Raw genomic sequence first — 23,736 nt, forward strand, 5'->3', positions numbered from 1 at the left:
GCCAAAACCACCATCCGTGGACTCATAGAATGCCTTATCTATCGTCATGGTATTCCACACAGTATTGCTTCTGACCAAGGAACTCATTTCACAGCCAGAGAAGTGAGACAGTGGGCCTGCGATTATGGAATTCACTGGTCTTACCATGTTCCCCATCATCCTGAAGCAGCTGGTCTGATAGAAAGATGGAATGGCCTTTTGAAGACACAGTTATGGCACCAATTAGGTGGCAACAGCATGGAGGGCTGGGGCAGAGTTCTTCAGAAGGCAGTATATGCTTTGAATCAGCGTTCAATATATGGTACAGTTTCTCCCATAGCCAGGGTCCAGGAATCAAGGGGTAGAAAAGGGAATAGTTCCACTCACATCACTCCTAGTGACCCTCTAGGAAAATTTTTGCTTTCTGTCCCCACAAATTTAGGTTCTGCTGGCCTAGAAGTTTTGGTTCCAGAGGGGGGAGTGCTCCTACTAGGAGCCACAAGAAACATTCCATTGAACTGGAAGCTCAGACTTCCCCCTGGCCATTTTGGGCTTCTAATGCCCTTAAACCAACAGGTTAAGAAAGGAATAACAGTGTTAGGAGGGGTGATAGATCCAGATTACCATGGGGACATTGGATTGCCTCTCCACAATGGAGGTAAGCAGGATTATGTCTGGAGTGCAGGAGATTCCCTAGGGCGTCTCTTAGTACTACCATGTCCTGTGATTAAAGTCAATGGAAAACTACAACAGCCTAATCCAAGCAGGATGACAAAGGACACAGACCCATCATGAATGAAGATATGGGTCAATCCTCCAGGAAAAGAGCCAAGACCTGCTGAGGTGCTTGCCGAAGGTGAAGGAAATACAGAATGGGTAGCAGAGGAATGTAGTTATAAATACCAGCTAAGGTCACGTAACCAGTTGCAGAAACGAGGATTATAAGTAATATGAATGCTTCTATCTTATTTTGTTGAAGATAATTTGTCTTTCTTCCAATCCCTTTAACATCAATTGGTATTGAAACACTAAAAGAACGTTCCCAAGAGACATTTCTCCATTGTAAATTTACAAATGCGTTTGCAATTGTACGAGGATTGTTATATCATGTTAGACGTATTCACAATCTTGTTATTGTTTCATGTGGACATGAGATATTATTTGTGTCAAGTTGACAAGGGGTGGATTGTGGTGGCTATACCTGGTTGTCAACTTGACTATATCTGGAATGAACTACAGTCTAGAATTGGAAGGCTCAGAGACCTGGATCAGGTCAGAGACCTTCTGACCTGGATCTTGGCATGGAGACCTTGAAGCATAGTGGCTAAGACAAGGAGATCTCCAAGTTCAAGATCATTTGGGATTAAAGGCATGGATGCACACGCCTTTAATCTGGACCATACCCTCTGCTGGAGACCCACACCCCAATAATCTGGGCCACACCCTCTGTTGGAGATAAATAAGGACATTGGAAGAAGGAAGATTCTCTCTCACTCTTCCTTGCCTGCTTGCCTTGTGGGACTGAGAAACTGCTAGATCCTTAGACTTCCATCCACAGCTGCTGCTGATCATTGTTGGGGAGTTGGACTATAGACTGTAAGTCATTGACAATTTCCCTAACTATATAAAGACTATCCATACGTTCTGTGACTCTAGAGAACCCAAACTGATACAAAGAGGAAGAAGAGGAAGAAGAGGAAGAAGAAGAAGGAGAAGAATGCTCTAGCACAGTGACTGCCTGCTGCCACTGTACCCCTCCCCCATAGACTCTAACCCTCTGGAACCATGAGCCCCTAATCAATATCTTCTCTAATTCCTTGCTCTGGTCATGGTGTTTTGTCACTGAGTAAAAATGTAACTAAGATGGACACTCACAACCTTTTGTTACTGAAGTCCCAGAGAATCTGACACCCTCTTTTGGCCTCCAAGGTTACTGCAGGCATATGGTGCATACATGCAGGCAAAATATCCATATACATAACATTCAAAAAACAAAAAACAAAAACAGAAACTGGTCTTTCAATTATTTATCAGCACTGTCATAGGTATTCCACTTAATTCTGTCCCAAGTAAGAGTTTGCACCTCAGGATTCGTTTATCTGGTGTTTGCTTTTTCCCGTGTGTACTGATTCAGACATTGTATGCCTGCTACCTTAATTACTTATACCTGATTTGTCACCTGTGACCACATGCAAACTGCCATTCTCACCTGTGACTTCAGGGTGACGTCTGTGGCTCTTTTGTCTATTCGTGTGACTGAAACATGCACTTACCTTCAGAGGCTGAGGGGGCGGGGCGCCCCTAGGAGTAGATTTAGCAAAGGGGCCAGGATGCCACAGCTGGGCGGGCCCAGCTGACTGAGGCTCTGAGGAGGAACATCCTCAAGCCTTTGCCTGCTCTGTCATGACTTGCAGGGAGGCCTCATGAGCCAACTCTTTAGCCAAACCCATTCCTTCACATTTGATTTCTATGCGTTCTGTAAGTTTAATCTAAAATAGCTTTTGCTGTTATTAAAATGGGACGACGCATATGGTACGATTCTATACAGAGCAAGCTATTAATTTCAAAAGAAGAAGCAACAATGAACTTTTGTGATGCAGGGTTGGAGTCGCGTGCTGTCAGAGGCGATTGCAGGGTAGCTTCCACAGAAGGCCACTAGTTCTGACTTCATGTTTATGTAACACCCAGCTGCAATAAGCAATACACTTTGTATTCAATGTGTAAGATAGAACCTCCCCAAAATATACAAACATTCATTTTAAAATTTTTCTTATTTGAAGAATTGGTACATGACTTCAGGAAAGCAAGCCTCAAAAAAAATCTATATGTATTTCTTTTTGTGTCTGTGTCTGTCTCTCTGTGTCTGTCTCTCTGTCTCTCTCTGTCTCTGTCTCTGTATCTCTCTCTGTCTCTGTCTCTCTCTGTCTCTCTCTGTCTCTCTGTCTCTCTCTGTCTCTGTCTCTCTCTGTCTCTCGCTCTCTCTGTGTGTGTGTGTGTGTGTGTGTGTGTGTGTGTAGGTGTGTAGATCAGCCGTTAAGGTCAAGTATTTTCCCTCAATTGCTATCTCCACCTTATCTTTCGAGAGAGGATCTCTCACTAACCCTGGAAATGGCTGATCAGCTAGCTGGCCAGCTTGTCCCAGGGGGACTTCCTGTCTCTGCCTTCTCATGGCTAGGGTTACAGGTACAAGTCACCATGCTTCCAAAGTCACGCTTGTGCAGCAAGCAGTTTACCCGCTGGGCCATCTCCTCAGCCTCAATATCTTAAAAGCAAATTGTTGAGGACAGATGAGTGTGTGAGTGCCTGTGCTGCCCAGTTATACACTATACATGTCATTTCATATGGCAACGCGCATGTCTGACTTAACTGACTGGAGTCTCTGTCAGTCCTTAGTGAAGTGATCTTTCATAGCTGGCGTGTTGTTCAGAAGCGTGTGCGCTCTTATCCGTCACTGTGACTCGGAGTTTTCACCGCTTGGTGTAGCTTCAAACCTTATCGAGACACCAAAGGGCTCACCCCAGTTTGCAAACACTAAGAATATCGCAGCCACAAGCTGCCAGGTCCCAAGTGAGGCGCGCTGATGCTAAGGAAACATCTGCACAGACAGGATGGGTCGCCCTGCCCAGATGTGTACTAAAGAACATGGGGGGGGGGAAGGCTTCTCAAAAGACAATTGCTAAGGCTCTATATAAAAAGTCTCTCTCTCTCTCTCTCTCTCTCTCTCTCTCTCTCTCTTTCTCACACACACACACACACACATTCACAAAATCAGCCAGGCTTTTCATGGTGGGCTTTAATCCAAATCTGGGGGCATGGGAGTGGTAAAAGTTACATGGCCTTTTTAAAAAAAATCAGAATATTTTAGTAGCTATATGAATTATACAAAATATTTATAATAGCAATGCTATTTACAATAATATATAATGCTATATTTCAGTCCCAGTGTCTATCCTCTAATAAATGGATAAACAAATGGAGTATTATTCAACTGTTAAAAAAATAGGAAGTAATGATATATTTATATCACATGGCATATCTGTAGTAACTGAGCACAGAGATGGAGGACAGTGTCTCCAAAGGAGCAAGAGGAACAGAGGAAGCACGGCGATGAGGGCGGTTCCTCTCCAGGGCCATGGGGTGAGTGGTGGCAAGGGCGGTGGCGAGGGCAGTGGCGAGGGCATTTCCCTGTGAATTCTGCACCCACCTCCTCTCTCCACCAAGGTCCTGCCACCCGCTCACCTATCTGTTTCCACAGCGTTGCCTTTCTCTGTGTTGCTTAAATATTATCATGGAATCACTGTGCGGTCTTTGGGGACCGACTTCTTGCATTCCTAATGCTTTGAAATGGCACACGTGCTGTGTATCAGAAGCTCTAAAAATGGTCCCAAGTGCACTGGGTAGCTTAAGTGGGTCACAAATTCACAATCCTCATGCCTCCATCCCAAGTGCTGGGTTTACAGGCACGTGCCATTATTCCTAGCTAAGAACTATACATTTCAATTAAACAAATGTTATGGTATGTGAATACTGTCTCAAAAAGAGCTGTTTTTGATTTTGTTTTTGTTTTAAGAACACAAATAACCTGTTAGTGTGAGAGCACATGCGTGGGTATGCCACGGCATGTACATATATGCCAGTGACCACCAGAGGGCAGCAAAAGAACATGCTCTCCATTTCATAGGTTCTACTCAGGGCAGTAACAAACTTTGAATTTACTCAAAGGGAGGCTATAACAGATAATCTGTTCCAGAGCTGGGGACGAGATTGGCAGATTGGAGGGAGAGGGAAGATGGCCAGTCCACTTCCCTGGTCAGCATAGTTGATGGGTTCTTAGGGAATCTCTGAGCGAACCTAGGAAAGGTGACTGGGGCAGAGCCTGTCTCCCATCTTCTATGAGAAGATAGCCAAGAGAAGAGAACTTGAGTAGAGGTTGTGGGGACGGCCAGCCACCTGATAATAAAGTTGAGAAGGAACAAATGTTGGCTCCCAGGACCAAGAAACACATTCTAACTGGAACACCACCACCACCACCACCCTCCCTCCCCCCCCTCCCCCGCCCCCGTGACCACACTTGCAGGGACTCAGAAACATTCCCTTCCAGGCAGCGCCCACCCACCACACTCTCCTAAGACCCAGAGAGGAAACAGAAACCAAGGAACAGAGCATCTCACTCATCAAAGAGGAGAGCAGATATCAGCACCCTAAACCCTATCCTCGCAGGACAATAACCCCCAGGACTGTATGTCTCCGCTAAAGCCCAGCAACCTTACAACAGTAGGTCCTGAGAAATGAAATATGGCTGAAGCACCAAACAAGGACTTCAAAATAACCTTCACGAATATATTAGAGGTCCTTAACAAGGAAACAGTAAATCCCTTAAAGAAACCTATGAAAACACAGATAATGCCACAAAATGAAGAAAACAGAAAACAATTCAAGACCTAAAAGCAGAAATAGAATCAATAAAGAAATCTCAAACTGAGGGAAACTGGAAATGAAAAACTTAGGAACTCAAATAGAAAACTCAGGCAAGCTTCACCAAAGGAAACAAGAGGTGGAGGAGAGACATTGGAGACAAGATAAAGGACAAGATAAAGGAAAAGAACACGTCAGTCAAAAACTGTTAACATTTAAAACCTCCTGGCACAAAACATCTAGGAAATCTGGGAAAGTATGAAGAGACAAAATCTAAAGATACTAGAAATAAAGAAATGAGAAGAAATCCAGGTCAGAGGCACAAGAATATATTTTCAATAAATTCATAGAAGAAAAGTTCCCCAGCCTCAAGAAGAAGAGGCCTATCAAGGTACAAGAAGCTTACAGACCACCAAATAGACTGGGCCAGAAAAGAAAGTCACCTCAGCACATAACATCAAGACATTAAACTTACAGAACAAAGAAAGAATATTAAAAGCTGCAAAGGAAAAACAACAAGTAGCATATATGAGCAGACCTGTCAGAATACCATCTAAGTTCTCAATGGAGACTCTAATCTCAAACTATCTGTATTTGCAGATGATATGATAGTATACATAAATGACTCTAAAAATTCTACCAGGAAACTCCTACAGTTGATAAACACTTTTACTAAAATAGCTAGATACAAAATTAACTCATAAAACTCAGTAGCCCTCCTATATACAATTGGCAAACAGACTGAGAAAGAAATCAGGGAGACATCATCTTTTATGATGGTCTCAAAAAATATATCTTGGGGTAATTCTAACCAAGCAAGTGAAAGATGTATATGATAAAAAAAAAAAAAAAAAAAAAAAAAAAAAAAAAAACTCTAAGACGCTGAAGAGAGAAATCGAAGATCTCTGAAGATAGAAGGATTTCCCATGCTTACAAATTGGTAGGATTAATATAGTAAAAATGACCATCCTGCCGGGCAGTGGTGGCGCATGCCTTTAATCCCAGCACTCTGGGAGGCAGAGGCAGGCAGATTTCTGAGTTCGAGGCCAGCCTAGACTACAGAGTGAGTTCCAGGACAGCCAGGACTATACAGAGAAACCCTGTCTTGAAAAAAAAAAAACAAAACCACCACCACCACCAACAACAACAACAACAAAATGGCCATCCTACCAAAAAGAAATCTACAGATTCAATGCAATCTCTGTCAAAATTCTAACCCAATTCTTACACTTGACTGTTTGTGTTTGGTTTTTCTAGACAGGGTTTCTCTGTATAGCCCTGGCTGTCCTGGAACTCACGCTGTAGACCAGGCTGACCTCCAACTCAGAAATCTGCCTGCCTCTGCCTCCCAAGTGCTGGGATTAAAGGCGTATACACTAGGCCCAGCAACAACAACAACAACAACAAAGCAAAAAAACCCAAAAACCAAACCAACCAAACAAAAATGGATAATACATGAATCAGCTAGGAACTTATTTTCTCTCTTAATGTCTCTTGTTTCAAACAGTTCAATGTGAGTTCTATGGTGCATTTCTTTTTGTTTGTTAATCTTTTTTTATTTTTGAGACAGGGTTTCTCTGTGTAGCCCTGGCTGTCCTGGAACTCACTCTGTAGACCAGGCTGGCCTCGAACTCAGAAATATGCCTGCCTCTGCCTCCCAAGTGCTAGGATTAAAGGTGTGCCACCACTGCCCAGCCTATGATCTATGATGCGTTTCTTTCCTCTTCTTTCTCTGTGCTCTCTGTGTCTCTGTGTCAAGCAGCTGCCGACAGAGGAGCATAACTGAAATCCCCAGTGAGAAATCCCCATTCAACAGAATGCATGTGGCACAAGTTTTAAGTCCAGTTTCCAGTTTCTGAATTGGGCCTTCTCATGCCCTTACTCTGAGTTGTGAGCCTCGACTTCCTAACTAAATCCGAATTCTTCCCCCCCCCCTCCCGTCCCTTTGTCCGAGGCTTGCAGCTTCAATAGCACCGACTACAAAGAATACATTCAAGCTGCACTTAACATGTAGTCAGCCATGTGTTTACATCTTCTGGGTCTTACTGAACTCAGCATATACTATTAACAACATAACAGGCCTTTATAATGACTAATCCAGTGAGCACGGTCTAGTTTCTCAATGCTGGAAAATTTGCCCACGGCCAGCAAGCACTCCACCACTAAACTAAATCAGCTAATTCCTGAACTACAGCCGCTGAGGTATCAGTAAACGAAACAGATCCTGCTCCAGAGAGCTTAGAGCTGACAAGTGATGCGGGCTGGGGGAGGCAGTAAATCAGACAGCGAGTTAGAGGGAGGTAAAAAGCCCCGTGGACTGAGCAGGATGGGAAGTATGCAGTGTGGGGACTGAGGACATTTTATATTAAATACATTGGGTTAAGTGAAACTCCCCAAACACGGGAGGGGGGTAGCTGGTGGGATTTCATGGAGGAAAACTCTACTTCATCCAGAGGAGAGCTGTAACCCCCTCGCCAGCTCCCATGCCTACTGACAGCACTATGAAAGTGACCTGGTGACCAGGAAATTGAAAGGTTTCAGGACATTTCGTTTTATCTAATTTTTAAAGCTGCCATTGGTTTGCTGGGAAGCTTTCAGGGCTTGGAACAACGGAAGTACTTGCATCTGTTTTTAAACTTGACATTGCATGAAGCCTAAATATAGACTAATTATTTGGGATGGAAACTTAGAATGCAAATGCTGAGGGCTGTCAGGATAAAATCTTGAAGGATTTCAAACAGTAAGAAAGTAAGGGTGCCCTTTAGATACAATGGTTTAAAAAGTAGGTTAGTAATATTAATTTCACTTGCTTTTTCCTAGTCCTACCTCCTCCTCTTCTTCTTCCTCTACCTCCTCCTCCTCCTTCAAATGTGGCTACAAGAAAGACTTTCCCCCTTTGGATTGTTGAGCTAGGGTCTCTGTAGTCTAGGCTGATGTGAAGTTTGCTGTGTAACCCAGGTTAGCCTCTTGGGGTAACCTCCAGCTAAACTGGGATTATAGGTGTGAGCCATCACATCTGACTCAGAAACTTTCAAAATACCCAGGTAGCTAATTTTTGTTGTTTGTTTGTTTGTTTGTTTGTTTGAGTCTCTTGTTGCCCTGGCTGACTCCAATATAGTGACTCCAATTCACTATATAGCTAAGGATGTGTTTGAATTCCGGATTCTCCTGCCTCTGCCTCTCCACTGTTGGGCTTGTAGACATGTGCCACAGAGCCTGGTTCGTGCAGTCCTGGGGACGGAGTCCTGCATTCCAGACGAGGCCTCCCACCTCAGATTCCTTTCTAACCTTTTTTCTGTTTGTCTGGGGTTGTTGTTTGTTGGTTTGTTTGTTTGAGAAGGTCTTGCTATGCAGTCTGGTTGGCTCAAAGCTGGACTCCTCCTGATTCAGCCCTCTGAGTACTGGGAGTCATCGTGCCCAGCACACCGTAGATTTTTCGTTCTATGCTGAGTTACAACCAGCGGTCTGCCTGCTGTGGCTGAGGAAAACAGGAAGGTTCAGTGGTGAGGGCAGTCCAGGCAGTGAGTGAAGGGCAGGAGCGTAGGACTTGTCCCACCCGGGGTCTCTCGGGTCTTTTATGCCTTTCTGGAACGCTGAGTCTGGAAGTGGCACAGCCCACGGGAAATTCGTGCTTTCCTGCTGCACATGTCTTCTAGGTAACCCTCGGGTCTGTAAACCCTTGTGCATTCACCGCACACCGCATATGGTTTGAAGGTCTAATTCGCAGGCCATGAAGAGGAGGAAACTTACTTCCCTGGTTCACAGGGAAATTCTGAACTGCTCTTCCAGTCGGTCTCACAGGAAAATGTGGGTGGATGTACAACCGGGCTCAGTGCGCACGCAAAGACTTCCGCGTATCTCATGGGAAGAGGTGACAGTTAAGACCAGGTGACCAGACGAGCCTCAAGGAAGGAAGAATTGCAAGAATGTGGGGCGGGTTCCCCACTTGTCTGCACAATCACGCCCACAGACTGCAGCAGGCCTGCTCCTTCCTCTTCTGCTCCACACGGCCTCTTCTGTTGTTCTCTTCAATACCACCTTTTGTTGTTGTTGTTTGTTTGTTTGCTTTTAAGACATCATTTCTCTGTGTAGCCCTGGCTGTCCTGGAACTTGCTCTGTAGACCAGGCTAGCCTTGAATTCAGACATCCACTTACCTCTACCTGTGCTAGGACTGAAGTTGTGAACCACTGTACCTTGCTCCACTTTAACCATCTTTATCTGAAAAATGTTTCTTTCACCACAGAATACAAAGTGGGATGGGAAAACAAGCGATGGCAATCTGTTTTCGGCTGTAAGATGTCCAAAACGCAGGAACAGAGGGCAAAACCAAGGGGAGACAGGGCCTGATTTGTCCTAGGTGCCCTCCTAGATGAGAGGGCTGACCTGGCAAAGAAAGCTTTCACTTTCAGCCAGCACACTGTCTTCTGTGAAGCACTATTAAGAAAGTGAACCATGACGGACTCTGGAGGAAAGGCTGGAGCTCTTCCCTGCGGCTCGGTGGATGTTGTAATCAAACGTGCCATGACTGCCTCTGCTCCCAAAGCTGGAAACCCCCGTGAAGTAACTGCTGTGGGAACATCGGCCTAACTTAGAGGAAAACTAAAGATAACTTACTGCTGTTTCAGAACTGTAAGTGTGTTCCCTTCTGAAACAGGAAACATTAACTTTTAGAAGCAAGGAAGCAAATCTAGCAGGCAGGGACAATCCCTGTGTGGGCGTGGCAGATGGTGACCAGCCTGGGTCTGGGAGCGTTCTAACATGGCCCAGGACCAATAAATAACTGCTCAATCGCAAGCTCTCTGTCTCTCTCTCTTTCTCCCTCCCTTCCTTTTCCATTTTATTTCACACAGGGCAAATGAGGGAGAAGTATGACTTAAGAGACAAGATTCCTGATTTAAAGGAACCCCATAAAATGAACTGTCATCATTTTGGCATCTATAGAAAAACGAGTTCTAATCCCTGAAGGACCAACTTGCAGATTTCTTGCCCCTCACTGGCATATCCAGTGCCCGTCCCATAGATAACTTACTCTGTCGCCTCACTTCTTTGTCAAGCATATGCAAGTCTGAGGGCTGAGTCCTACGCCATCAGCCTGGGTTTTCTCTTAAATAAACTTCCCCCCCTATTAACGTTACTCAACACTGCTATTCCCTTTTCTAGATTGTCCAAGTCACTTAGTTCTTTGACTCAGCTGCCTATCCAGTCTGGAGCGGCCTGAGCAATACAGTTAGACGGCTCAGTGGCCGACAAGGGACAGCATATCTTTGTCTTTTGAGATATCTACGCATGGGAAAATGAACTGAGAACATAGACAAAAAGCCACTTACAGGTTTGTACTTAGAAAACCAAGAAAGGTTCTGCAGATACTCTTTTAATGTTAAGGCAAAAAAAAATCTTAAAAAAATTTATAGGTATTAAAAAAAACAAACAAAACCTCAGGCCACTAGAGGGGTTGTATGTTAATCCCAGCATTTGGCAAGGCTCTGTGAGTTCAAGGTCAGCCTGGTCTACACAGTGAACTCTAGGACGGCAGGGGCTACACAGTGAGGCCCTGTCTCAAAAGCAAAACAAATAAAATGAAACAACATAAGCCAGCCATGGAGACTGAGGCAGAAGGATTACGAGTTTGAGGCACAGTCTTGACTATCATAAAAACAAAGGGGTGGGGTGGGGTGGGGAAAGGGAAGGTCAAACTAAAAGAGCCAGGACCTTCGGAAGTTCTTAAGCCAGTGTGTGCTCCGATAGCCCACCCTCTCCACTAACTAAAAACACACAAAACAACAAAACGCAAAACAAAACCACGAGTTGTTTCTGTTTAAAAATTTAACTCAACAACCCAGGGAGGAAAAAGCCCTAACTACAGAAACGGACCGGCAAGCTGCTTCTGCCGCGGTCGGGCCCATCCCGCTCTGCGTATAAATAGACAGGAAATTCCTTTTACCTTTCTCACCTCTTAAATAATTAGGGTATTTTTGCTGCAAGAAAACAGAAAGATCAAGATGAATATATCTGACCCTATGAATGAACCGACAGTGACTGATTCCTGAAATTGTGACAGTTATCAAGTGTCTAAGTGCTAATACATGCATTTTACCAACTTTCTATTTAACTAACTCTCGGAGGAACGTGCATCCCATGTCACACGCCAGCTAGACCTGCTTGGTGTCTCTCAAAGGGCCACTCTACCCTGATTCACATAACATCTTTTTTTTTTTCTTCAATTTTAAACATTTTACAGGGCCGGTATTCCAGAGCTGGACAAGTTTTGGGGTTTTGCTTTTGCTCACTGGTTTGTCTGAGACGGGGTCTCACTGTGTATACCACCTGGCTGGCCTTTAACTCAAAGAGACTCTCCTTCTTCTATCTCCTAGGGGTTGGTACCTTCAGACCTGATTAGGTTTGGTTTTGTTTTTTATACATATGTGTGTGTATACACACACACACACATATACACACATACATACACATGATAAAAAGGCATGCATGGACATCAAAACTTTCTCAACAGTGACAGTAAATGTTGATTTTACTGTAGTTTTTCGCTGTTTTAGAGAAGACCAACTCTATGCCTTACTATAAGTCCCTGCTTTGCTCTGTGTGTTTTAAAACTATGCAGCTGGGGCCTTAAACTGAAAACAAAGAAACAAACAAACAAACAAAAACCCCAAAAACCAAAAATAAAACTAAAACCCAAAATGGCCAAGTGCAGATCCCAGCCTAGCTGTCTTCTAGCCGTACAATTGCTCAATGACCACGTGGGATGGTCCCAAGGTCTTTGCCCTGTACCCACATACATCAAATGGGGACGACGGGTCCTCTCACTGTACTTTGGGAATATTTCAAGCTGAAAAGCAGAGAAGAGCATCAGAGGTCCAGGACGGGGGCCTCTGTGCACATCAGCGGCTGGGAAAGTGAACTCTTAAACTGGCGTAAGAAAATGTAGAGATGACTCGGCTGTTGAAAGCACTGCTGTTCTCACTCGAGTGCCTTGCTTTGACCCTCAGCACCAGCGGGGCGGCTCACAGTGCCTCTATGCCCGCTTCCAGACTCTGTGGGCATCAGGTGTGCTCTTGGTGCATGGACCTACATGCAGGCAAAATAATCAGCAAAAGCTTCAAAAAGAAAATGGCACAAAGGTGCTGACTTTAGACCTGGGCACCAAGGCATGTCCAGCCACAAACATCTTCACAAAGCTCATGGCGGAGCGACTGCCACACAGGACCTCAGGTGAGCACCTGGAGATCCTTCTAGCAACGCAGCTTGGGGACGCACAGCAGGGAGCCGGTGAGTGGTTCTGCACCAATCGCCTTTTTTTCAGGTAACTTGTAGGGTTTCCTTTCACCTCGGCATCTCCGTCCCTGTGAAGGACTTTGGACCACCCTTTCAGAGCTGCCAGAGCCTATTTCCACAGATTTCAATCGTCTGGTGTCATATGATGTTCTTTCTACGGTTTCTAAGTTTAAACGGACGATCGTAATAAGCACTATGCAATCATGTACAATAATTTTGAAACTTTGAGTTAATTTTAGGCAAAAGAAGATTATAAAAAAAAAGGTGCGAAGAAGGCCCCTGCCCCTCACTTCCCCCTTAATGTCAACTTCTTTTATCACCGTGATACAATCCCCCAGAGCAGGGAGTGAGCGACGGGACCACATCACTAACTAAACTTCAGACCAAATTTGCCACCAATGTCCTTTTTCTAGGATCTGGTCCAGGGCTCACATTTCGTAGTTCCTCAGTCTCCTCCTATGTGTAACAATCCTCCCTGACAGATACGGACTTAATAAGACGATCAAAGTATTATCAGTAAGTCATTCAAAATCACAACGCTTGATACAGCACTTAGAAGGAAACGTCATTTCATAATTCTCTTGCCAAAAATGAATAAACGTGTTCCAGGAGGACGTCAGATTAAGATCATTGGGGGATGTTCTATAAAACACTGTTTGAGACGCTATGCAAGCACCACGCCTATGTTTTAATCCGTGTGCATGTGGTGTGTGTGTGATAATGAACATGTGCACATGTGTGCTCATGGGAGCGTAGGCACAGACATGCCACAGCACACACATGCCACAGCACACACCTGGTGCATGGTGCTGCCTCTTCCTCTCCACCATGTTTGTGACAGGGCATCTTGCTGTTCACAGTGTGTAGTCCAGGCTAGCTGCCTTGTGAGAGTCAGGGGATTCCCCTGCCTCTGCCTTTAATCTCAGCACGGGAGCACTCAGGTTGCAAAGGAGCACTACAGCCTCTGGTTTCATGTTCTTGAGATCCAAACTCAGGTACTTGGGCCAATTGCTTTACCCACGGAGGCATCTCTATGGCCCTGTTTGTCTGATTGCCTGCCTGCCTTTCGTCTTTCTTTCCTTCCTTCCTTCCTTCCTTCCTTCCTTCCTTCCTTCCTTCCTTCCTTCCTTCCTTCCTTCTTTCCTTCTTTCCTTCCTTTTACTTTTTTAGAGTCTCTTGCTTCTCCAACTGAGCTATCCGGGCACATAACTATTTTAAATTACGTACAAATGATCTTTTGTGTGTATGCTGTAGGTGTTTCTGTGGTGGAGGCATGCACATGTGGATGTGTGAGCGTGTGTGTGATGTCCTGCTTCCGGAGACAAGAGTTCTCACCGAATCAGGTCTGGGCTCCTTGGTTTGCCTGGACCGGCCAGCCAGTGAGCTCAGGGATCTGCTCATTTACATTAATTTACATTAATTTACAATGCTCATTTACATCCTCATTTACGTGCCTGCGCTAAGCACTTACACTGAGCTATTTCAGCGTGTTGGGTTTATAACGAATATCTATCTGTGATAAGATACCAAAGTTTGGCTGCCTTCCCTTTAATTCTGATTAACAGGTGGTTCCCACTTATCGATGGTACCCAATTCAAGTTTCATTTGAAAACTCAGTCTTTTCTACTAATTTTACTCATGATCACTAGAATGTTTATTTCAAAATCACCGTGAGGTAACTATTCCAGCCAGCTAGCCTAGAGAGCAGATCTATTTTTCTAGAGAGCAGGTCTTCGAGGTCTCAACCTGTGAAAGCTGCGTGTATTCACTCTCCCCTCGGGTTGACGAGCAGGGGGGCCTCTGTCTCTTCCCTGGCCTCTCCTCTCACCATTGTTCTGCTTCTATTGAACAGTGACAAGGATCATTAGCAAGCACCAGGTCTGGAAATGTCCCCTGAATGACGAAGCGTGCTACTCCTCCCTCTCCCTCTAGTCCCCTATTCTTAACAACTATTTCTGGAGTCCCTGGTTTTAGGACATGTTTGTAAGAGCTCGTGGCTTTCCAGACTCCGCTTAGGGACTGTGCAGCACAAGTGAAAATCCGTCCCTGCTAGGGTGGCCCTTCCAGAACTCAGGGTGCTACCCAAGCTGATCCTGGGGACCCCTCCCATTTCATATTTGTAAATTTTTAATATACAATCTAAAGGTTCTAGAGATGAGGGGCTGGGATTACACAGTGTGGCGAGACCTAGGGTGGCTGGGGCTCTGAGAGAGGCCTTGAAGTAATAGTGGTCAATGGTGAAACACAGTGGGCCAAGGAGGGAGCGGTCTCCCCACCTGCTTCTCCCCCACTGGCTAGGGAAGGTCTCTTGGCCTCCATCTGATACAGATTCCTGCTGGGTTAAACATCTGCTCCATCTGACTGACATCAGCTCCTGTCCACCTCAGCCAAGTGTCAACACCAGGTCTGTCGCCTTTCCGCTTGTCTGTGGGATGTGCGCTGGCTGTTTCGAGAATTGCTACTACTGGTCAAGATGGAGACACAGAGGGTAAACTCGGCCAACATACCACACTCAGCCTCTGGCTCTGATCCTCCTTTGTCAGGGAGGCCTTGGTATTTGAGATCCGGCCAGGTCTTTGAGGTCTCCCTTCCTTGCTACTGCAACAGAGAAGGAAGGAATTCTCCTGTGCGGTTCGCCTCTGCTACCGACCCTGCTTCTTACAAGTTGTTTTAAGTGGCTAAGATAGCAATGCACACTGTTTGAATCCTTGTTTTCTTCTTTAAAAAGATGTGCTCTTTCTTACTGAAATACTGTGGAACTGGAGACACGGTGTACACTCTACAGCACACTGCAGACAGCAAACAAGCAACAGCCATGATCTGGGTCCCCACCCATCCATCCATCCGTCCATCCATCCATCCATCCAGCCAGCCAGCCAGCCGCCTTGCTACCCAGCCACTAACAGGTACAGATGCGGGCCAGAGGTGGGCGACAAGCCTGGAAGGAGATCATTCTCTGGTCATACCTTCACTACTCTCTTCTCTGGGCATTAAAACCAAGAGCTAGGAAGCCGGGACCACAGGAAGAAAACAAAGTGTGGGTCTCAGGCAGAACTGAAGCAGGGGAATGACCGGACTCTTACTTAACTTTATTTAAAAAGAAATATACTCAATTTAAAAAAACCACTAACCTCAAAGCTTCCATAAATATTTAAAAAGTTATTTTTGTCAGTTAAGTTGAATATAATAAAATACTGCAACCACAATAATGACCTTCCAAACTCCTTTGTTACATTTCTGAGTAGATCTCTTAGGTTTAAGAGGTCTAGTTAACCTTTAGTTCAAACTGGCAAACCAAACCGCATATAGCGGAATGTCCCCTGTAGCTGGCGGAGGCGGAGCCTATTAAAATGCCAGGCAGCCCAATGCAGTATCATACCTTGCACACATGGCTCTTCCCACATCCACGTGCAGAACTCGGCCCTTGAAGCAAGACCCTCCGGCTAGACCAGGAGCGGTATCACCCACCTGTGTTTCCGACCCTCTCCCCTGCCCAAGGCTGCCCTGCCCTGTTACTGAACCCACGAGTTGTTTGTGATGCTGCTCACTGCTACTCTCTCGCATGCTTCTGGTCCCTAACAATAGCCATGCTGTTTCCCAGCTTGGAAAATTAACATGAACATCGACACTGCCCTGGCAGTCATGTTCCGTTCTGGGTGGCCGTGCACAGAGCCGCCTTTGTTGGGAGGAAAATGCTCTCTCTGAAGCTTATGGTGACACTGAAGCTGTTTTGTACTACATACTGTTCCTGGCTCAAATACATGCAAAATACAGCAAGCCCCCAAGGAGCGCCGAGGACCGCAGAAAAGAGGGGCACTCCAGCCAGGCAGCGTACAGAGCGCAAACACACCCTGTGTTTAGAATTGCTTTTCCATTTCGTTTCACACGTATGGGTGTTTTGTCTGCATGTATGTTTGTGTACCACGTATATGCCTGGTGCCCTCAGAGACCAGAAGAATGTATTGGACTGGAGTCAGATGGTTGAGTCACCATGGAGGTGCTGGGAATTGAACCCGAGTCCTTGGTTCAGCAAGAAAAGCCAGTGTTCTTAGGCACTGCTCCATGACTCCAGCCCTGTGTTCTGAGTCTTGGCATATGGTCTTTTGACCTTACCCACAACTCCAAATTAACTAGTCTTTAAACTCAGGTTCTTTTCTTTCTTTCTTTCACAATTACTTAAAAAAATACATTTTCAAAATAAAATAAGTGAAGAGCTTTGGCATGAGTTAATTATGTACTAATAGGATTAGCTTGGAGTGGATTTCATAAAAAGTAACATCCCAAGACGAGTCTGGTCATACATAAAATAATGTTGATGTCCTGTGCTTTCCTGTTTTTTTTTTTTAAAAAAGCAAACAATGACTACTATTATATCTGATCATTTTTCTTTGAAAAAGATAGAAATATTCAGCTCAAACTCTCTGTATCTCAAACTCAATTTCCAAAAGCAATGAAAGGATAAAATTAAAAACAAAACAAAACAAAACAAAACACCCATGGCTTAACAGAGAAAAATACACAGAAGATTTAACCCAGCCAGTAAGAGTCATTAACAGCAGGAACAAGCTGGAGATAGCTGACAACAGACCAGCATGAACTGGTACAGTGGGTCCAACTCTCAATAACTGTTTATGGGGGAACTGAGGTCATGGCTCAATGCATCAGTTGTTTGCCTGGTAAGGATGGGGACTGGACGCCACATCCCAGAACCCACATAAGAGCCAGGCAGACATGCCAGAGTTCCCGTAGTGCCCATGCTGGGGCATCTTCAGGGCAAGCTGGGTAACTAAACTAGCCGGAACTGGTAAGCTCTGTAAGAACCTGCCTCAACCAATGAAATGGAGCAATCCAGGAAAACACTCAACATCAACTTCCGGCCTCTGTATGCATACATATGTGCACCCCTAATGACATGTGAACATGCACACACACAAAACAAACAGCTTTCCAATTATCCGATCACTGGAAGATGAAAACTGCCTCTCCCTTTCAGCCTTTCAGACACTAACATGCCTCCCTTTAGCACCAAAAGTTCGGCACAGCCTCCGGCAGGTACTGTGCGTGTGAGCTGAGCGGCATTTGTGATTCCACCCTTCTGGGATGCTGGCAAGGCTGGGGACTGTGACTCATAATGGTTCTCTCCAGCATGGGAGGTCAGACTGAGGGGACTACTGAAACTGTGAAACTGTTCTGTGCGCGCACAGAAGGGACTACTGAAACTGCCCCTCGGTTCTGTGCGCGCTCGCCCAACGGTGGTGTCATTTCAGACACCAGACAGCATAAGCAGAATGCACTTTTGGAAAACATGTTCTTATGTCAAATTACCAGAAGATCAAGCTTAAGTTTAGAAACAATGTTTTTCAAAACTCACTCTCACTCCGGGGCTCTTTGGCAACAAGAAAATGCACAATTTTCTCTGTGTTTTAGTGGACTTTTGTGTTTTTATGATTTATTTCTAGTTTCTATTTGTTTCCTTTATTGTGGACTTGCTCAGGGTCTGACAGACACTTTGAACACACTGTCACACTGTATATGGTTTTCCTGACTTCTGGTTCAGTATTTTAATGTAAGGAAATCACAGTGTTAATTTCTCTCTCTCTCTCTCTCTCTCTCTCTCTCTCTCTCTCTCTCTCTCTCTCTCTCTGTTTTTTGGTTTTTTTGGTTTTTTGGATTTGGTTTTTTCGAGACAGGGTTTCTCTGTATAGCCCTGACTGTCCTGGAGCTCACTGTGTACCCCAGACTGTCCTCGAACTCAGAAATCCACCTGCCTCTGCCTCCCAGAGTGCTGGGATTACAAGCATGCACCACCACCGCCCAGCTGTTCATGTCTTAACAACAACAAAAATCACTAACATCTCTTTAAAATAACTGAATGTATAAAAGAACAGCAGGGTTTGTACTCCCATAGGTTAAAGGATCTGGGTTTGGCTATCGCTGTCTTCAGCCCGGGTATGTTATTTTGGACTTCTGGCAATCTTTCCCACAGGAGTGAGTCATCTGTCTTCTATAAACCTCAAACAGGATCCTGTTACATCACGCTGATTTCTAATAAAAGGGAATGTTAGAGTTTCCATTTCTAGTCCATTGCTCACAACTGAACTGAAGAAAAGACCTCGGTACTAGCGTTAGGTGGCAGGCGTCACTGTGCATTCTGAAACATATTGATTGGAGAGTTTACATTGTCCATAGATAACTTGCACTGATCTCTTTAGATTTGAGAACTATGCTGGGGATTTCAGGACTCAGTCATGGAGCTACAGATACTCTAGGCAAGCGCCCTACCCAAGCTGCACCCTCAGCCCCAGCGTTTTAAAGTCCACAGTCATTTGGAAGTCTTACTGAAAGTTCAATTTGTTCACACTGTGTGAGTAGGTTTTTATTGTCACCCTGACACTACCTAATGTGACCTGGTAAGAGGGAACCTTAATGGAAGAACCGCATCCATCAGACTGGCCTGTGGTCACATCTGTTGTGATTACTGACCCACACGAGGAGGGCTCGGCCCACTGTGGGCAGGGCTACCCCTCCGGCAGGTCGTCTTGGGATGTATTAAAAAGCGAGTAAGAGGCAAGATGGAGAAGCTGCGTGCTTCTGCGGTCTCTGCATCAGGTCCTGCTTGAGTTCCTGCCCTGGCTCCCCTCAGCGACAGACTGTGACCTGTAAGCGGAAATAAACCCTTTTTCTACCAGGTTGCTTCCGGTCATAGTGTTTTATTACAGGAACAGAAAGCTCAGCAGACCACACAGATAATACTTTTTTTTAAAATACGGAAATTAGACTCATTTCCTAGGATATTCCTTTAAATCCAATGGGAAACTTTGAGTAGGTGGACCTGGAATACGAAACAGAAAATAGTCCAACTGGAGAAATAACAACTTAAGAAGTCAATAGCCCTGGAAGGACAGAATGTGAAGTTTAGGAGGCTGGAGGGATGGCTCAGTGGTTATGAGAACCCACTACTCATCTAGAGGACCTGAGTTCAGTTGTCAGCACTCACACTGATGGCTCAGGATCCCTGTAGCTCCAGTTCCTGGTGCCCGACCCTGCTGGCCTCTCACAGCGTTCGCACTCACACGTACATGCCCCATACAGACACATATTCAAATACGCAACTAAAAGTAATAAAAATATTTTTTAAAGATTTATTTATCATTATATGTAAGCACACTGTAGCTGTCTTCTAGCACACCAGAAGAGGGTGTTAGATCTCTTTAAGGATGGTCGTGAGCCACCATGTGGTTGCTGGGAATTGAACTCAGGACCTTTGGAAGAGCAGTCGGTGCTCTTAACCACTGAGCCATCTCTCCAGCCCCATAAAAATATTTTTTATAAACAAAACCATATTTTGAGCTTTGTTCACTTTACCCAAAGACAAGAGTGTGGAGAATCAGTGCACAGTGCACAGGGGAACAGATGTTTCCATGAAGCAAAATCACAGTATCTGCACTGCTGTCCTTCATCCTGAGCATTGCGGCACCAGGACACAGGAACCGTGCAATGCATGCACTCGCTAGGGCCTCCGGTCCAGGGTGGCAGTTACTAAGTGCATATGACCTGAGTATTTGGCATGTGATTGGTTCAATTTGAACACTTAATTAAAAAAATAAATAAAATCCCAGTTGATGCTCATTAGGCAGTAGTTTTTATGTTTCGAGTTACATAAAATATATTGCTTAAATTATTGTCAGTTATTTTTTACCTTTTAAATGTGGCTGCTGGAGATTTAAAACCACGAATGTAATTTACATTATTTCTGGTTAAGCTAGGCAAGGGTAGTCAGTGCTATACAATTATAAGAAATAATCATTATATAAATAAAAAGATGTTATTTTTTTTAAAAAAAATAATAATAAGGAAAAGCCCAGGCATGCTGCACATGTCTTTCTTCTCACCATTTGAAAGGATGAGGCAGGAGGATAGTCAAGATATGGCGATTTAAAGAACTCAAAACAGGAGGTGAATGAGCCACTCCTGGTCAGACACACCAAAATTTACACAGAGAGATCAGGGGATCTATTGGTGAGGGGTAGTTGGAAAGAAAGCCTTTCTCCTGAGACCCCACAGACTGCCCGGCTGGGAGCAAGTCAGAACCAATCCTAAAGACCCTCCCCTTCCGGAGCCTTCCTGCGCCACCTGCTGCAGAGCAAACAGAAATCCTACGCAAGGCCAAAGGTTGGCTAAGATCAAGTGTAGAGAAGGAATCTGGTGACCGTACCTGTAAGAATGCCAGGGCTTCAATACATTTGAACATTAAAGAACATTTGTTGAACTGAGGTAAAAGGGTGGCGCTTTCCAGGAAACTGGATTACTGACAGGAAGCCTGGGAGAGAACAGCTGCCTACCCTTAAGGCTGGGCTTTTCCTTAGCTGCTGGAAATCGGGTAAGAGAGTTAACAGCCCCTGCCTCCGCTCGTCCTGCTTTCACCGCTGTTACCCGGGGACCGGAAGTGAAGGTTGAAAGCATTTACACTGAGCTTTCTAAGGGAAAGCAGACCCAGCCATAGGCATATGGTAGGCACTGCCCCTCCACCTCTAGGGTGACACGGGGTGACAGCGGTGGCCTTACAGATCACCAGCAGGGGGGAAGAGGGGCCTTTTTTTTTCACTCTGCTTCTGCAGTCTCCTAAATGATCTACAAATATAGAACTTGCTTTGTAGATCAGGCTGGTCTTTAATTCACAATCTGCCTGCCTCTACCTCCTGAGTGCTGGGATTAAAGGTGTGCACCGCCACAGCCACGGCCACCACCACAGCCACGGCCACGGCCACCTTCAGGTTCCCGTTTTAAAAAATGCCCTAGATTTGTACCCGCTAGTTTCTGTCTAAGTGATATCTAAAACTGACTCAGAAAAGTTAAGAGGTGCGAGAGACACTATTTTTTTCAATCTTAGAAAAGTGTTCCCTTTTTATTAGTAACAAGACTTTGGGAACATTATTTTTACATTTTTGGGAGGGTGATGGTGTGGGGGTGAGAGGGGTCTCACACTGCAGCCCAGACTGTCCTGGAACTTATGTAGTCCAGAGTAGCCTTGAACTCACAGCAATCCTCCTGCCATAACTCCCCAGTTTCTGAGACTATGGGCATGAGCTATCGCACCCAATCTCAAAGGTTTAAAAGTTTATGAGGATGTAGAAACAGAACTGTTCCTAGAAATTCATAGCAGACATTCTTTTAACGTATCATTGCATCTCAGAATGACTTCTTTAAAAAAAAAAAGGTCAATCCTAGGCTTCCTGCTGCCAGTGGGTCCACAGGAAATACTGAAGGGAGGCAGGGAGGCTTCCCTCACCAGAGACGGTAGCTTCACTTTAAGAACAGGCTGGAAAAATCTCCTGTGCCATTGTGACCTATGGCATGTCCTTCCCTTTGGATAGTCGTCCAAAGTCAAAGAGCTCAAAGTCTTCTGGAAGCGGCAAGCCAGGGCCTCCTCCTCCTCTCCTTACTGGTTTGACACCGCCTCCCTGTCAGTCTTCTCAGGAATAGCTTCCCTGGCCAGGATCTCCCTTCCAATTTGCAAAGTAAACTTCTTTTTAATTCTGTGGAAAAGTTTTCCTTCTATGCCAAGTTCAACATAAAAAATGCGCTGCTCCTGGCTGGGCAATCTGTTTGATGTCCGAGGACTCTGCATTTCCAACAGTCTGTCGTCGCTCCTGTGCCTGGGTAGTCCCAGTGGGCAGGATGGGCACACGGTCACCAGGGAAGCCTCATTAGGCCGGGGCAAGGTTGCAATGTGTGCCAGTGACAACCACCAAATGCTTTTCTACTTCAGGGCTGGCAGGACAAAACCCAAAGTCCTGGAGGAGGCTTGTTATCCCTTCCTGGGGATGGCTGCTTCCTTACCTGCTTTTCATTCAAATCGAGCAAATTGACACGCTGGTTCCTCCTCAGGGGCAGGGATTTGTTCTCCCACAGCTGTTTGCTTCCCGGATTCGCTGTAAGAGTTCTCAGTGACATCACCAGCTCTGGGACAGCCGTGGGCTTCAAGGGACCAGCAGTGAATGCGTAAGGAGCCTTTTTCTTTTCTGGATTTCCGACACCGGCCAGGCCAGCGCTACGAAGCGCGCGGCATGTTGCGTGCCTTCCTGTAGCACAACAAGGATCCCAGTATGCACGTCTCTCGTTATCCGAATTTTCCAAAGCAGCAAAATGGTACCTTGGCTTCAAGCTTGAGGTGAGGCTGGAGACCAAAGTACAGCCTCATTTTTATTTTTATTTTATTTTTTTGTATCTACTTCTCCAGAGGGATTCCCAAAGTTCCTCAGATTCTTGGGTCATGGGGACGTGGGGGAGATATCAACACCCTTAAACTGGGATACCGAACACAGCCTTGTTCTCGGGAACGGCGCCTCCTTGTGACTAAAAATGCACCCTAGGACTGACTCAGCTAAGGCCTCTGCCCTGAGCTTCCAGTGAAGATGCCACCTTTTCAACACAGGTAAGTGACGTTTTCAGTGTCACTTCACACCCATCAGCATCTTGGAAATAATTTTACTCTTTCCTGGTTACTGGCACCAAGCACGTACGTCTGGGGCTTGCTTGCCGCCAGTCTTAAATTCTGCCCACTCAGTATCTTGGGTAGAGACAAAAAAAAAATTCCTATACACAACAGCAGGTTAAAGTTCCCACTTTTCTTCTCAATTGTCTGAACTCTATGCAATAAAACATCAAACTTTCCTTCAACATCTCCACAAGAACAAGAGAGGCAGTGGCTTCTGAGCCGGCGGTAATGACAACTTGGGCTGGGCCAGACACCCAAAGCGAGGAACACCAATGAGCACTCGAGGTTGGAACGTCAGTGATTTTGTTTTTATAGTCCTTAATAGAATGTATACAAGCATACAACTTGGTGCAACTAAGTGATGCCTTTTAAAGAAAGAAAAAAGAAAGAAAGAAAAGGAAAGGAAAGGAAAGGAAAAGAAAGAAAGAAAGAAAGAAAGAAAGAAAGAAAGAAAGAAAGAAAGAAAGAAAGAAAGAAAGAAAGAAAGAAAGCGTTAAAATTAAAAAAAAATAGATGCAATGCACAGGTAATGTGGAGAGTGTTTCAGACATGA

The 23,736-nt window shown here is 45.1% G+C and overlaps 1 protein-coding gene and 1 pseudogene across 7 annotated transcripts in view; both read right to left on the reverse strand.

Annotated features, from left to right (window-relative positions):
* The window catches only part of Art3 (ADP-ribosyltransferase 3 (inactive)), an 88,454-nt gene that overhangs the window by 31,136 nt on the left and 33,582 nt on the right, over positions 1-23,736 (reverse strand). Inside the window, exon 1 of one of the 7 annotated variants that reach the window (XM_052198190.1) lies at positions 16,065-16,170. The exons of the other annotated variants lie outside the window; for them this stretch is intronic. The gene's annotated coding sequence lies outside the window, so the exon portion shown is untranslated. Of the gene's footprint in view, positions 1-16,064; positions 16,171-23,736 lie in introns of those variants that run through there. 7 annotated transcript variants of the gene reach the window in all.
* LOC127696326 (CWF19-like protein 1) lies at positions 12,510-23,523 on the reverse strand (annotated as a pseudogene).

Source organism: Apodemus sylvaticus, chromosome 11 (genome assembly GCF_947179515.1).
Source record: "Apodemus sylvaticus chromosome 11, mApoSyl1.1, whole genome shotgun sequence".
NCBI classification, from domain to species: domain Eukaryota; kingdom Metazoa; phylum Chordata; class Mammalia; order Rodentia; family Muridae; genus Apodemus; species Apodemus sylvaticus.